At 38.3% G+C, this 15,430-nt stretch overlaps 1 protein-coding gene across 5 annotated transcripts in view; it reads right to left on the bottom strand.

Annotated features, from left to right (window-relative positions):
* The window catches only part of CHRM3 (cholinergic receptor muscarinic 3), a 521,929-nt gene that overhangs the window by 240,235 nt on the left and 266,264 nt on the right, over window positions 1-15,430 (bottom strand). For all 5 annotated transcript variants that reach the window (XM_053910137.1, XM_019418888.2, XM_053910139.1 and 2 more), the window contains one exon: window positions 10,951-11,053. The gene's annotated coding sequence lies outside the window, so the exon portion shown is untranslated. The remainder of the gene's footprint in view (window positions 1-10,950; window positions 11,054-15,430) is intronic.

Here is a 15,430-nt window from a genome sequence, read left to right as displayed (position 1 = left end):
GGAGGGGAAGGGCAGAGAGAGAGGGAGACACAATCTGAAGCAGGTTCCAGGCTCCGAGCCGTCAGCAGCCTGATGCAGGGCTCGATCCCACGAACTGTGCGATCATGACCCAAGCTGAAGTTGGACACTTAACCGACTGAGCCACCCAGGAGCCCCTCACAAGGCATTTTTTTAGAGCAGGGCGTCTCCACCTCAGCAATGTGGACATTTTGATCTGCATAATTCCTTGTTGGGGATATGGGTTCCCTGTGCATTGCAGGAAGTTTGCATCATCGCTAGCCTCCACCCACTAGATGCCAGGGACGCTTCCCCCTGACAACCAAACACGACTCCATAAACTGCCCAATGTCCCACAGGGGACAACACAACCCTGATGGCGAAGCGCTGATGTAGAGGATAAGAGTTTTGTGCTGGGAAAGCAAAAATTCTGGTTTTCTTGGGTTATCCTTCTTAGTAAGGAGATGGGAATCACTCATGACATAACTTTCCTGTAATACATTTTTGTTTATTACATGCAGAGTGAAGATGATATTACCTATCTCCCAGTGCTGCTCTGAAATCAGGTAATGTGAAGTAATGATATGTGTTAGGGTTCCCACATGGGGACTGGACCATAGCAGTGTTTGGAAAATGGGAAAGAGTCGAGCAGATTAATGGTGATACTCAAGTTTTAACTGCATAGCAGTAAAAATAATCAATTTAATAAAATTAAAAAAAAATGTTTATCTATTTTTGATGGGGGGGGGGAGGGGCAGAGACAGAGGAAGACACAGAATCTGAAACAGGCCTCAGGCTCCAAGCTGTCAGCACAGAGCCCAACATGGGTCTTGAACTCACAAACCACGAGATCATGGCCTGAGTTGAAGTTGGACGCTTAACTGACTGAGCCACATAGGCACCCTCAGAATAATCAATGTAATTAGTTAATTAATTAATTATTATATTTTTAAATGTAATTTATTGTAAAGTTGGCTAACATACAGTGGGTACAGTGTGCTCTTGGTTTTGGGGGTAGATTCCCTTGATTCATCACTTACATACAACACCCAGGGCTCCTCCCAAAAGGCGCCCTCCTCAAGGCCCATCCCCCATTTCCCCCTCTCCCCCACTGCCTCCATCAACCATCAGTTTGTTCTCTGTATTTAAGAGTCTCTTATGGTTTGCCTCCCTCACTTTCTGTTTTTAACTATGTTTTCCCCCCTCCTTCCCCCATGGTCTTCTGTTAAGCTTCTCAAGTTCCACATATGAGTGAAAACATGATCTCTGTCTTTCTCTGACTGACTTATTTCACTTAGCGTAATACCCTCCAGTTCCACCCACATTGCTGCAAATGGCATGACTTGATTCTTTCTCATTGCCAAGTAGTATTCCATTGTATACATAAACCACACCTTCTTGATCCATTCATCAGTTGGTGGACATTTAGGCTCTTCCCATACTTTGGCTATTGTTGAAAGTGCTGCTATAAACATTGGGGTATATGTGCCCTTATGCATCAGCACTCCTGTATCCTTTGGATAAATTCCTAGTAGTGCAATTGCTGGGTCATAGGGTAATTCTATTTCTAATTTTTTTGAGGAACCTCCACACTGTTTTCCAGAGCAGCTGCACCAGTTTGCAAAAATAATCAATTTAATTTAAAATGGTCTTTGTAAGTTGAAAAAATGTCCCAGAAAAACAGCATTCAGTACCACCATGTTGACCTTTTGTTTAATACCTGGAGACAGGCTCTCAAACTTATCTTTTATTCTAAATAGGGAGAACTTATAAGGCAGCCACAAGTTAAAAATATGCTCAAAATAAAAAAACATAAAAAGGTTGTTAGGAAAAAAAAAAGAATATGCCCAAAGTCATAAGAAATTAGTGGAAGAAGAATATAAATTTCAAATTTTGGCCCCTCATTACTTAATTCTACTTTGTGTTGGTTACAGTGCAATATTTGAAAACAAGCTATATGTTAACATAGAAGAGCGTGTTTTACTGACGATTCATTCTTTCTTATGGATTCATTTCCATTGTTTTTTCCTTATTGAAAGTAGTCCTTTCAATCTTTTAAGACCAGAATTCATGCATAGGGATTCCTAACTCTATCTTATACCATGTGGCTTACATAATATGTGATTCCCTTTTTTTCCTTTTTAAAATGATCCAGTTGTGTGCCATGCTTTTACAAGAATTAATCACAATATTCATATTGCAATAGATTAATGCAGGAAGTTGTTGTTTAGGGAAATATGTAGCAGTTTACTACTCTTTGTTCAATGATCCTAATCAAAAAAATATAAAGACTCATTCATTTTTTTCCCCCAAAGCTTACAGAGTAACAAAATTAAAAATATGTATGTCTGGTATTAGCCAACCTAACAAAAACAGTGTTAGGCGGCCATGTGATTTTATGCCAAATGAAATAAACTAAAGAATTTGAAACAATAAAACTACCTCCACTTTTGTGAGAATCTAGACAGCAATTTTGAAACTATAGCTTCAACCTGATTCCATAAACCATCATTCAAAATTTAATGCTGACAGGGACACCTGGCCGGCTCAGTCAGTGGAGCATGAGACTCGATCTCTGGGTTGTGGGTTTGAGCCTCAAATTGGGTGTAGAGGTTGCTTAAATATAAAATCTTTAAAAAAATTTTAATGTTGACGGTGGTAGAGAACAGAAGATATGATCAAGACCTCTGTGCCCATTGAGGTTAAAAGGCTAATGTAATTCAATATACAAATTCCTGACTTCAATGGATTTCATTCAACTATTAGCTGAAACATGACTTCAAATATAAATAGATGCTGATGATAGATACACACAGTTCAGGATAGCTGTAGCTCATTCCTCCTATTGTGATGGTTTAATATGAGTTCAATCGTCCCACAGCATCATAAACAATTTCCATTCCTTCAAGTGTGCAATTTCTCTTTTTACAGAATGAATATGATAATGTTAGGCAGTACAGTACTTGCTTTTTGTGAGATTTTTTTTTTCAGATAACAAAATTGCTTAACTAAATTTTGCTGCCAGGAAACTCAGAGTCAAGCTTAAAGACCAACAGTAGTAACTTCTGGTCCCTAGGGTCTGCTAATTGTGACTGATATTTCTTTCTTTCTTGGTTCTCTGGTTTTAATTACACTTTTTTCCTCCCCTAATTTTCTTTTTTTAAAAATGTTTATTTACTTATTTTTGAGAGAGAGAGAGAGAGAGAGAGCAAGTGAGCACACTGAGTTGGGGAGGGGCAGAGAGCAAGAATTGCAAACAAGCTGTCAGCGAAGAGCCCGATGTGGGGCTCACTCCCACCAACCATGAGATCATGACCTGATCCAAATCAAGAATCTGACGCTTAACTGACTGAGCCACCCAGGCACCCCTTCCCTAATTTTTTATTTCATTTATAATTATTCTATTTTATTATTGTGCTAACCCATCTAAAGTCTTTTTATTTTTTAGGTTAGAAAAGCATAGTAGAGATACACAAGTAAAAAGAAGAGTAGATGAAAATGTTTTAGAATATTAATAATGTAAAGAAAAATATGATTGAACATTGAAAAGGCAAAGTTAAATATGGAAGTTCTTTATTTCAAAATATTTAGTATCAAAGTTATCATTGATCATATTATTATTCTGATAAAGAAAATGTTTTGCTTTGTTTTTAAATTCTCCCAAATATGAGGATATGATTTAGGAACCTTAAATATATGAAACTGTTTCTTTCCCAAGGCACTGTGTGTTGTTACACTATGAATGCAGTCTAATTTTGAAATGAAATTTCACTACTATTGAGAAAAATAACTTTCCGTATGAAGGGCTTATAGTATCATGAAGACCATCATATCCATTTGGACCATCTACTCTTTTTCTAAAATGCAAAAGAGAAGTAATATAAAGTCTGTCTTCTTTAATTGGGTTTGAACTTTGCCAAGAGAAGTCAGAGATTTAATGGATAGGTAGATGGAAATGTGGAAGAGATTCAAGTACTTCCTAGAGTTTACTTGGACAGCATTAGAAGCCACCAAACTATTCACTAGTGCAGCTATTTCTATACCAGACTAGTATTTATACCCACTCTGTAGTACTTTACATTTTAATGGTTGTCCACATGACTCTAGAAAAGTTTCAAAAGATAAGGCATCTCAGTTAGGAATCTTCAGGCTAGAACATCTCCTCAACATGGCAGAAAAAAATTAAAGATGAAAATATTGGTGAAGAAGGAAGTCAATGGCCATGGCCTTAATAAAATCAGGATGAGTTCTTAACCAAAATATTAGCCTTCTTGGCTTTTTTACTTTATCCAAATCCTTCAAAAATGATGTCCATCTCTGCTTCAGCAGAGCGTATCAAATATAGCCTCTGATCTGATGAATTACCATTTCCATTGCTCATTATTCTATGTACCAAGTCCGTTCCTAGCTTTGGTATTTCCTCTGCTTGTGTCTAATATCAAAATGCATTTGAATTATTCATTCTAAAAATTCTAAAAATATTTACTAAAATCTAATGTGGAGTCCAAGCATGGAGGATACTGGAAGACTATATGTTTCATTCTAAAATATTCACTCTCAAGAGGCAACATGATTATTCTCAAGAGGTCATGATTATTATGACCAGTGGGATTTATTCCTGGGCTTTGGGGCTGGTTCAATATTCACAAATCAATCAACATGATACACCACATTAATAAAAGAAAGGGTAAGAATCATATGATCCTCTCAATAGATGCAGAAAAAGCATCTGACAAAATACAGCATTCATTCTTGATAAAAACCCTCAACAAAGTAGTGATAGATGGAACATACCTCAACATAATAAAGGCCATATAAAAAAGACCCACAGCTAATATCATCCTCAATGGGGAAAAAAAACAAGTGTGTCTACTCTCTTCATTGCTATTTAACATAGTACTGGAAGTCTCAGCCTCAGCAATCAGACAACAAAAAGAAATGAAAAGCATCCAAATCAGCAAAGAAGAAGCCAAACTTTCACTATTTGCAGATGACATTATACTGTATGTAGAAAATCCAAAAGACTTCATCAAAAAATTGCTAGAACTGATACATGAATTCTGCAAATTACAGAATATGAAACCAACGTGCAGGAATTTGTTGCATTTCTATACACCAATAATGAAGGAGCAGAAAAAGAAATCAAGGAATCAATCCCATTTGCAACCAAAAACAATAAGGTATCTAGAAATAAACCTAACTAAAGAGGTTAAAAGGTCTATACTCTGAAAACTATAGAACACTTATGAAGGAACTTGAAGAGGACACAAAGAAATGGAAAGGCATTCCATGCTTATGGATGTGAAGAACAAATATTGTTAAAATGTCTATACTACCCAAAGCGATTTATACATTTAGTGCAACCCTTATCAAAACACCACCAGGATTTTTCACAGAGCTAGAACAAACAATCCCAAAGTTTGTATGGAACCACAAAAGACCCCAAATAGCCAAAACAATCCTGAAAAAGAAAAACAAAACTGGAGGCATCACAATTCTTGATTTTAAGCTCTATTACAAAGCTGTAGTCATCAAGGCAGTATGGTACTGGCACAAAAACAGACACATAGACCAATGGAATAGAATAGAAAACCCAGAAATGGACCCACAACTATATGGTCAACTCATCTTCACAAAGCAGGAGAGAATACTCACTGGAAAAAAGACAGTCTTTTCAACAGATAGTTCTGGGAAAAATGGATGGCTAGATGCAGAAGAATGAACCTGGACCACTTTTTTACTCCATACACAAAAACAAGTTCAAAATGGATGAAAGAGCTAAATGTGAGACAGGAAACCATCAAAACCCTAGAGGAAAACACAGGCAGCAACCTCTTTGACCTTTCCACAGCAACTTCTTACTAGACATGTCACCAAAGGCAAGGGAAACAAAAACAAAAAGGAACTATTGGGACTTCATCAAGATAAAAATCTTCTGCACAATGAAGGAAACAATCAACAAAACTAAAAGGCAACCGACAAAATGGAATAAGACATAATTGCAAAGACATTTCCAATAAAAGGTTAATGTTCAAAATCTATTAAGAACTTATCAAACTCAGTACCCAAAAAATAAATAACTCAGTTAAGGAATGGGCAGAAGACCTGAATAGACACTTTTCCAAAGAAGACATCCAGATGCTAACAGACACCAGAAAAGTTGCTCAATATCACTCATCATCTGGGAAATACAAATCAAAACCATGATGAGATACTACTTTATACCTGTCAGAATGGGTAAAATTAACAACACAAGAAACAATAGGCATTCGTGAGGATGTGGAGAAAGGGGAACCCTCTTGCACTGTTGGTGGGAATGTAAACTGGTGCAGCCACTATGAAGAACAGTATGGAGGTTTCTCAAGAAACTAAAAATAGAACTACCCTATGACCTAGGAATTGCAATGTTAGGTATTTACCCAAAGGATACAAAAATACAGATTTGAAAGGGTACATGCACCCCAATGTTTACTGCAGCATTATCAACAACAGCCAAACTATGGAGAGAGCCCGAATGTCCATCAACTGATGAATGGATAAAGAAGATGTGGTATATATATATATATATATATATATATATATATATATATATATACACACACACAATGAAATATTACTCAGTCATCAAAAAGAACGAAATCTTGCCATTTGCAAAGATGTGGTTGGAGCTAGAATGTATTACGTGAAGCTAAGTTAGTCAATCAGAGAAAGACAAATACTGTATGATACCACATGATTTCACTCATATGTGGAATTTAAGAAACAAAACAGATAAATATACACGGTGGAAAAGAGAAGAGTGGGAAACAAACCACAAGAGACCTTAATGATAGAGAACAAACTATGGGTTGACTAACGGAGGTGGGTGGGGGATGGGCTAGATGGGGGATGGGTACAAATGAGGGCACTTGTTGGGATGAACACTGGGTGTATGTAAGTGATGAATCACTGATTCTACTCCCGAAATCAATATTGCACTGTATGTTTACTAAAAAGAATTGAAGTTTAAAAAAAGGTAAAAAAAAAAAAGAACAACAACAAAAAAAGAGTCAACACAAGGTGCTAGAGGAATGACAGTACTAAGAAAAAGTCTGATGCAGTAGTAAATATCTGTGACAAACGTATATTTTTGGAGCCATTTGATATAACAATACAAGATAATATGAATTTTCAGAATGAATTCAGTATTCACAAGCATTCATGGTGTGTCTGCTCTTTAACAAACACAATATGTATTTATCTTTTATATTAGATTTTAAAGATTAATCTGAATCAACTGTATGTTTTAGGGAGCTCTCTGATTAAAAAGACTTAATAGAAAACGAGCAAAGTAGTAGAAAATACCAAGTGAAGGACGCTTAACACAAGGCTCATTTCAGATGCTATTAATTTCTCCCTCAATAGCTGGTTCATGTGGTCGCAATATGGTACATTTTATAGAGATTTTCATCTTCCTCTGTCCAGAACCCAGGGACTCAGGGACATCAGGAATTTAGAAAAATGGCTTTATATTATTTGAAAAGCTTTGTCTGTACAAATGTAAAACTCTAAAACACAAGGGGTGTCACTGCCTGAATCCTTTCAAAGAAATTCCTAAAACAGCATGAAAGGAATCTGTGGCCTTATTAAAGCTCTATTCACCACAGAGAATTCCATACAAGACCAATCCACCTTGATCCCAAAAAGAAATGCGTGGGCATCTCATTAGCAAGCAGGGTCCTGTCCAGTGTCTCTTGGGATGGTCCGTGTGTGTGTGTATGTGTGTGTGTGTGTGTGTGTGTGTGTGTGTGTGTGTGTGCGCGCGTGCATGCATGTGTGCTTCTCTCCGTACATTTTGTTTTCCATTTTCCCCCAAACTAAACGTTTAGGGGAAGCTTAAAATATCAACTGTTTTCTTAAATGAAGGATAACTCTGCACAGGCATATTATTTGGGTAAATTAGGTCCCCAAACACACTTTAGCTTCACTGATGAAAATAATGTAGGGTAAAGAAGGTAGCCATGCCCCCGGCCTTAATTCAACACCTAGGTAGCTACATTTATAACCTCTTTACTGGTCTCCATTGCCGGAATGTCAAATGCACATTTTTGTCAGGTTCTTAAAGCAGCTCCTTGAACTTTTTAATAATGGAAATGGTGAACTGCAGAAGGTTCTGTATATAAGACAGCATGAAATAAAAGCACGAAATAAAAGTTGATTATGCCACGTGCATGGGGTGCCGACAGGGATCCAAGTTTCCACTCAGCACCAAAGTGGTTTGCATTGACTGGTATCTTTTAAAACTCTGATGAAACAACATCACTATACCTCAAAGAGTGTACTTTTTGATGAAAACCTTATTTTCTGCCCTCCCAGTGGAAAGTGCAACATCTACAGTGATGGGGTGCTTAGAATCTAAAGAAAAGATTTCAGGGGCTGATACAGTGGTCTATAAAATCGCGATACAGTCACATGAGGAAAAAATGTCTCCACTGCATCTCAAATAAATAGCTGGATTTACATTATTTATTGGCGAAAAGAAAGACCTACACGTATGAGCTATAGGAAAAAAGATCTTAGCTGTAACCATCATCCCCCGCCCCCCAACAAATACACACCCTTACTTCTGTTATTTTGCCTAAAAATTTACCAATATCATTGTATTTTGCTGGGTGAATCGTGCAACTCTGAGGGAGTGACATTTAATAAACTTTGGTGGCTGTGCCATGAAATTAATCTTATAATAGTGTCACTGACAAATTATGAAATCCCTTTGCTCCTCCTGATGGTCACGGGAGACCAGGATATGGACTGGGTGGCAATTTGTGGGAAAGATCAGCACTATTTTTGGCCTCTGGGTCACTGCCTAGAGGAACAGGCCAGCAGAAGATTCGGCCAGAAGCCTGATTTGGGGCGGGGAGGGGGGTGGAACAAAACTGCCTTGGTATTTTCAGTTATACCTTTTATGTCCTTTCCCCCATTTGTCCTGAAATTCACCACTTCGGTGACTCGGTCTTTCAACAAACCTGAACTTCATCCCACCAAAGCATAAATGATCATTATCCGTGATCTTCATTATTGCTGTTATTACTGAAGAGGTGTAAGCAGGCACTGACCAGATATTTTTCTATTACAGACAATCGTTCTGGCTGTTGGGCAGAGAATGGGTTGACTGGGGATCAGAATAGAAGTGAGAAGGTGAATTCAGGACCACTGCAGGGCACTGGTGACACGGGAAGGTCTCACTTGCGTGGGGGGAGGGGTGGTGGCATTTGACACAGACACGAATGAAGATTTTGGAGCAGTGGCTCTAAACCCCAACTGCACGTATGAATCTTTTGAGGGGCTTTTTAAAAAAAAATTCTGCCTTCCTTTTCTGGGGGCAACCTGGGAACCAGCATCTTTTCACCATAAGGGTTGAGAACCACGGAGTCAGGGCTGAACTTGGAGAACTTAATGGGGTAGATGTGGAGAGGTTAAGAAGAGGGAAGTCTCTTGTATGGCAACTAGATTTCTTAAATAAGTATCTGGTTTAATTGTAGTGTCACTGACCAAGAAAGAGAAGACTGGGAACCTAGATTTTTATGTGAACTCTCCTGGGTTTTTTGATTTGGTAATTGTTTAACATACATACGTATCAACTTTGTGTGGGCCAAAAACCAAAACAAAACCTTGTAAAAATAAACAAACGAAGACAGATCTAACATGTAGGTGACCAGCTGCAAATTCTGTTTAAATCAGGCAGTTAAACTCTAATTATGGATTTCAGACTCTCACAGAACGTAGGAATGAAATTCTTTGGAGACTCTTGGAAACACAATCCTTAATTACCAGATACTTCATTAAGAATAAAAGTGACCTCGTGGACTTCATACATTGTACCTGTGAATTAATTTATTTTCTTCCTCCCATTCAAATTAAGTGATAACACTCTTCCTAAGGAAACATAAAAGATTCTCCTAAGGTAATGGGTTAAGTAGTAAAGCTAGGTCCTCATGTCTCATTAACTCTCAAGTCTGTGCTACTTCTGAAATGTGGTTTTCAACACTTTTTTTTGAGGGGCGGGGCACGGAAGAGTTGTTATAGAGTTTTACTTTTGAAAATACAATTTATATAGATGGGACACTTTTCTAAATTTTTGCCAGCATCTCAACAAGCCTACCATATTCCTAATAATATTTTAAAAGTCGAATACAAGAAAGCAATGAATCTTATAATAAAATATCCCTTAGTGATAATATCTCTCTCTCATACACACACACACACACACACACACACACACACACACACACACACAGTAGTTATCCAAGTAGTCTTAACTGGATCAAATCAAGAGTTACAAGGCTTACACCTTATAAGAATCTAATTATGGAATATTTCCTTCAAAAGAATTCTGTATATAGAAAAACTGTCAGATACTGTATTTTGTGGTTTTTATATCATATTTATATGATGATACACCAAGGGAGTAATTGTCACAAAACCTCAGTGATCCGGGGATGATTAATTAATTCACATGTGCAATTATTCAGTCTGTAATTTAGTATTCAGTTTTGTCTGAGCCTGGCCTAATTTTGGGGAAAAAGAAGTTTGTATATTTCCATTACAGCACTGAACTACAGATATTATACTCATAAACATACCAGAGCATCAGTCATATTTCATATACTTGATGTTCAAAGAGTTGCAGATAAATATTATTTTCAGAATCCTACGAGCATAGAATTTCCTCCCTCTCCTGGAATGACTGTATTCTCAATGTGTATTTATCACACGAGGAAGAAAAGAAAGGCATCTTCCGGAGCTTTGCAAGTCATAAACACAGACTTCGAAGCAGAAAAGACAAAGGTCATCTCTGACCCATCAGTTTTACCCCTCATAGCAAATTCCATTCTCAGTGAGCAGGAATGGTTCCTGTTGAATCATAAAAAGGGTTCAAAACACTAAGTAAGAAAATATTGAAGTTCTACATACCTATTCCAAGTGGGATCATCAAACTAACCCAGTTTATCAAGGACTCTGCTGTGTGCTGAATTTCTCTTGTAGAAGGAAAACAGGGGCCATGTTACCACGAAAGCTGAAAATCGAACAAAATAATGAAAGAGGAAGTTAATCTAAACCAAAACAAAAGACGAAATGATACTCGGAAAGCTAAATTGTGAGATGGCATTTCACTTTCTTCCAGTCCTGTTGAGATATAACTCACATACATCACTGTGTAAGTTTCAGATGTACAGCCTAATAAATTTCATTTACATATATTGTGAAATCATTATTGCTGTAAGTGTAGTTATTAGCATCCATCATCCCATATAGATACAATGAAAACAAAGCAAAAAAGAAAAGAAAAATAATTTCTCTCTCCTTGTGATGAGAGCTCTCAGAATTTATTCTCTTAACTGTTTTCATATATGTCATATGGCAATATTATCCATAGTCATCATGCTGTATATTATATCCCTAGTATTTTTTTATCTTATAACTGGAAGGTTGTTACTTTTTGACCAGCCTTCTCCTACTCCTCCAGAGATGACATTGTAATTAAATGATAAATTTTATAAATAGAGATTTTCCCAGAATTTTCCAAATGTTCATCAAGAAACCCTATTCTTCTATAATATGTGTTGGCGTCTTGCTGAATGAGTGATTCATGGCAGCTACTGGGGAAACAATGAATTTGTATAAGTTACCTCTCCACATAAACATCACATCTTATGGTCTCTGTCACATGGTCACATGTCCTCGGTTTGAAACTTCAAATAATTGGGAGTATTTTTTAAAGTTATATTTTTTTTTGAGAGAGAGAGAGAACGCATGAGCAGAGGAGGAGGGGCAGAGAGAGAGAGAGAGAGAGAGAGAGAGAGAATCCCAAGCAGGCTCCACCTTGTGGAGCCCGATGTGGGGCTCAAAGTCTCAAACTGTGAGATCACGACTGGAGGTGGAATCAACAGTCGACTGAGACACCCAGGAGCCCCGGGAGTATTTTATTAGCTTTCCCCTTTAATATGTACACAAAATGAATATATATGTATGCCACTTATAGAAAGCTGAGTGAGGAGTTTCCTTCATAAATTTATAGCAAAGAAGCAAAGAATCGCTCACCTGATTAATACAATTGATTTCATGGCACCAAGTATTTGACATTTCACTCACCATTTTGATCAACATTTGTTGAGTGAATAACATGAACCAGGTATTGGGGTGAAAACTGAGTAAGACTTGGTTCTGCCTTCGACAAGCCTGGTCCAGTCAAATGGAAGAGACCACACTGGACACAGATCATCCCAATACAGGCAAGCAATTGCCCGACTGCGGTACAGAGAGGGTACAGAGGTGGGCATCACCAGTCAGGAGGTCTTTAAGCTGAGTCTTGAATGCTGAGTAGGAAAGTGGCAGACAGACAAAGGGACATGGGGGTGGAGGGGAGATGAAGGATATTCAAGCGGCATATTCAAACGCAGGAAGCTGTGAGGGAGAACGGCATGTTCTGAAAGCCGCCTTAATTGGTGCACAACAGGGTGAGGAAAGTGGAACATACACAAACAAACGGCAGAACATCTTTTTACAGATTTAAATTACTGTAAATCAGCCTAACGGCGCTAACAAAAACAACTACCCTGGTAATTGTAGAGAATTTGAACCCTGTTCCAAAATCCTGTATGCACATTATCTCCTTCCAGCTTAATGAGCTCTTTGCAGGACAGTGTGACCTTACCTGCACTGTGTAGGGGAAACTGTGGCTAAGGGGACTTGATCAAACCACAAAGCGAGTCATGCAGACTGAGGATCAAGCTGGGGCCAGTCCTCCGTCAGCCGCAGGGAGAGGCTCAGGATGCCAGGGTTCGTGAAGAAGTGCGTGCGATACAGCGATGAACGTGGTGTGGCCATTACAGTCACTGTCCTGTTTCATGTCAACAGCTTTCTTGCTGTGTGCAAGTTGGGCTCTGGGCACAAGTACAGCATTTCTAATATCACCCTTTCTGGTCCCAGCTTCATGAATGCAAGTGTGGGGCAGAGAAACAAGACCGTGATTGTAAGTGCACGTTTCGTTCACCTTGTGAGTTTGGGAATTTCAGTGCTAGATGTCTCTGTGCAGGCATATTGCGGGCATGGTGGCTGCTGTGTACCACTCACCAGCAATGGAAAAACCGGTCTTTGTGTCTAAACCCAGCTGTGATCCTTGAATTCCCTTTGTTGATTTAACTATTACACAGGAGCCTCTCTCAGGCTTGGTGGAAATCATCAGTACTTGAACATTTGCCGGTGCAGTGTGCGGATGAAGGGCTTGGATGTGGGTAAGAAGGTAGAATTGTTGCATCTGCTCAGATAGGAAAAGAGGCCAGCACTCATGTGTAACATCTAAAAATGGGGAGAGTGGGCACAGAGATGCAGGAAAGCAGGTTTAGCAATGCAAAAATGAAGCCTTGCCTGTGACACATAAAGAGAAGGCTTATGTAAGAAATAAAAAATCGAAAGGAGCCCGTGGCATTCTCTAGAGGATGAGAAATACAGTTGCCGAGGCTGGAAAAGACTGTAGAGAACTCTTCTCCCTTCTTCTCCCTCCTCCCCTTTTGCTCTTTTTAAAATCCCAAAGTGGAACTGCTTAGAACACATCTTACTCAGTTCGATTTCTCGTCATGAAGGTGAGAGATTGGAAGATCTTCTGGTAGACCCCAAACCGCCTTGCCCTCATGGAAGAGGACAGGAACTTACAGTTTCGATGCTTTTCCAATTGAGAAACCATATGCTTGCTCACAGGCTTTCTCATACTTTATAATGTATTTGGAATTATTTTGGGTTTAAGGGAGAATGACCGCTTGAAAAGACAGCTCCTGCCACAAAGGTCCTCAAGATGGAAACCAATTCAGGCAACCGCTGGGCGATAACGCCTGGAAAACACACTAGACGCAAGATGGACAAAATGCAGATGACAGCATCATCTATCAACGTCTGGCGATCGGCTTGTCTTACGACTGTCTGACCAACTGCACTTGTTGCCAGAAGAAGGACGCTTGTTCTCAGGTGGGACACAACAAGTGGAAGATTAAGATAAAGTATTACCCGAAACCAGCACAAAGAGGCAAATAAACAAATAAAAATATCTCTGAAAAGACCAGTGGAAGGAAACTCGGAGAAGAGACATTTAAAAGAGAAACTGGACTATACACAGAATCCTAAAGTGAGTAATTTATAGAAAGACATTCATACTGAGTGTATTACCCACATGTTTGTGTGAACACTCAAGTAAGTTCAGACGTGGTCCAACAGATCTGGCTTCAGTGATGTGCAATATAAGTCAGCCCTTGCTGGCAAGTCAGAGATCGGTTCTCTAGAGAACGCTGACAAAGAGCTCCCATGGATGTAAACTCTGGAAGGACAAGGCGGGTCCTACAAAACTGTGTACCAAGAGAGCGTGAGTGCATAATCCATGCGAGAGGAAGTCAGGGGCACGAGGGTTGGTAGATGAGATGAGGGAGGCAGAGACAGAGAGAGAAGTAACAATTCCCCATGTGCTGCTAACTCATGAGGCATTGATTAATTCATCCAATCGTTTCAACAACTTTGTAATGCAAGCCTCATTGTCACTAAGTCGTAACTGAAGAAATGATTATTTTTTTTTGAGAGGCTAATTCAGAGTTGGAACTTGAACCTATGCTTGAATGATACTTCAGTGATTTCCCTGATTAAGCTCACTAATAGTAAGGCATGTGTAAAGCAATATGTAAACTTTCAAAATCTGAATGGCAATTAAAGAAATACAAATAAATTAAAAAAGTGACACATATTATGTTAGTTAAAATTATAAGCAAGAAAATATAAATGCAGATGAGGTTACTGGGAAAACAACTGATAAATTCATATAGTTCTGGTGGTACTATACATATATATAGCCCATGGACCCCCCCCCCCCACCATCTGATGCATCTCTATATTAAGAGTCCCTAAATATATTCATATCTTTGGACTATTAATCTTACAAATTATTCCAAGGGAATAATTCAAAATTAGAAAATGGCATACTTAGGAAAATGTTTATTGCAGCCTTATTCATTATAGTGAATAATGGAAACAATCTGTGTGTCCAACAGGGGAGATTCTAAGAAAATGTTGCTAGATTAACTCCATTAAGTTGCAATATGGAGAATGATAAAGAAAGCTATATACAAAATTACATGTTCTGATTATAAGTAGGAACAAACTACATATGTGAGTAAATACTAGCTGGTGACCAGAAAAAGAAAATAGTTGTGCTAGGGGTAGAGTAGGGATGAATACATTTAAGAAATCCTAATCCCCTTCGTACCATATAATTTAAAACTGTACTCATTTAAAGTATCCATTAAATTAAAATACAGACCCACAAACACAATACAGTTGGAGTACGTGTTTATATGGTTAAATGATTTCCACATACACAATATTATTTTGTTACATAATTAACTATTTGATAGTA

The sequence above is a fragment of the Panthera pardus genome, unplaced genomic scaffold, assembly GCF_024362965.1.
Source record: "Panthera pardus isolate Hobbes unplaced genomic scaffold, ASM2436296v1 HiC_scaffold_22, whole genome shotgun sequence".
Taxonomy (NCBI): Eukaryota; Metazoa; Chordata; class Mammalia; order Carnivora; family Felidae; genus Panthera; species Panthera pardus.
This window is presented reverse-complemented; position numbering and strand designations above follow the sequence as displayed.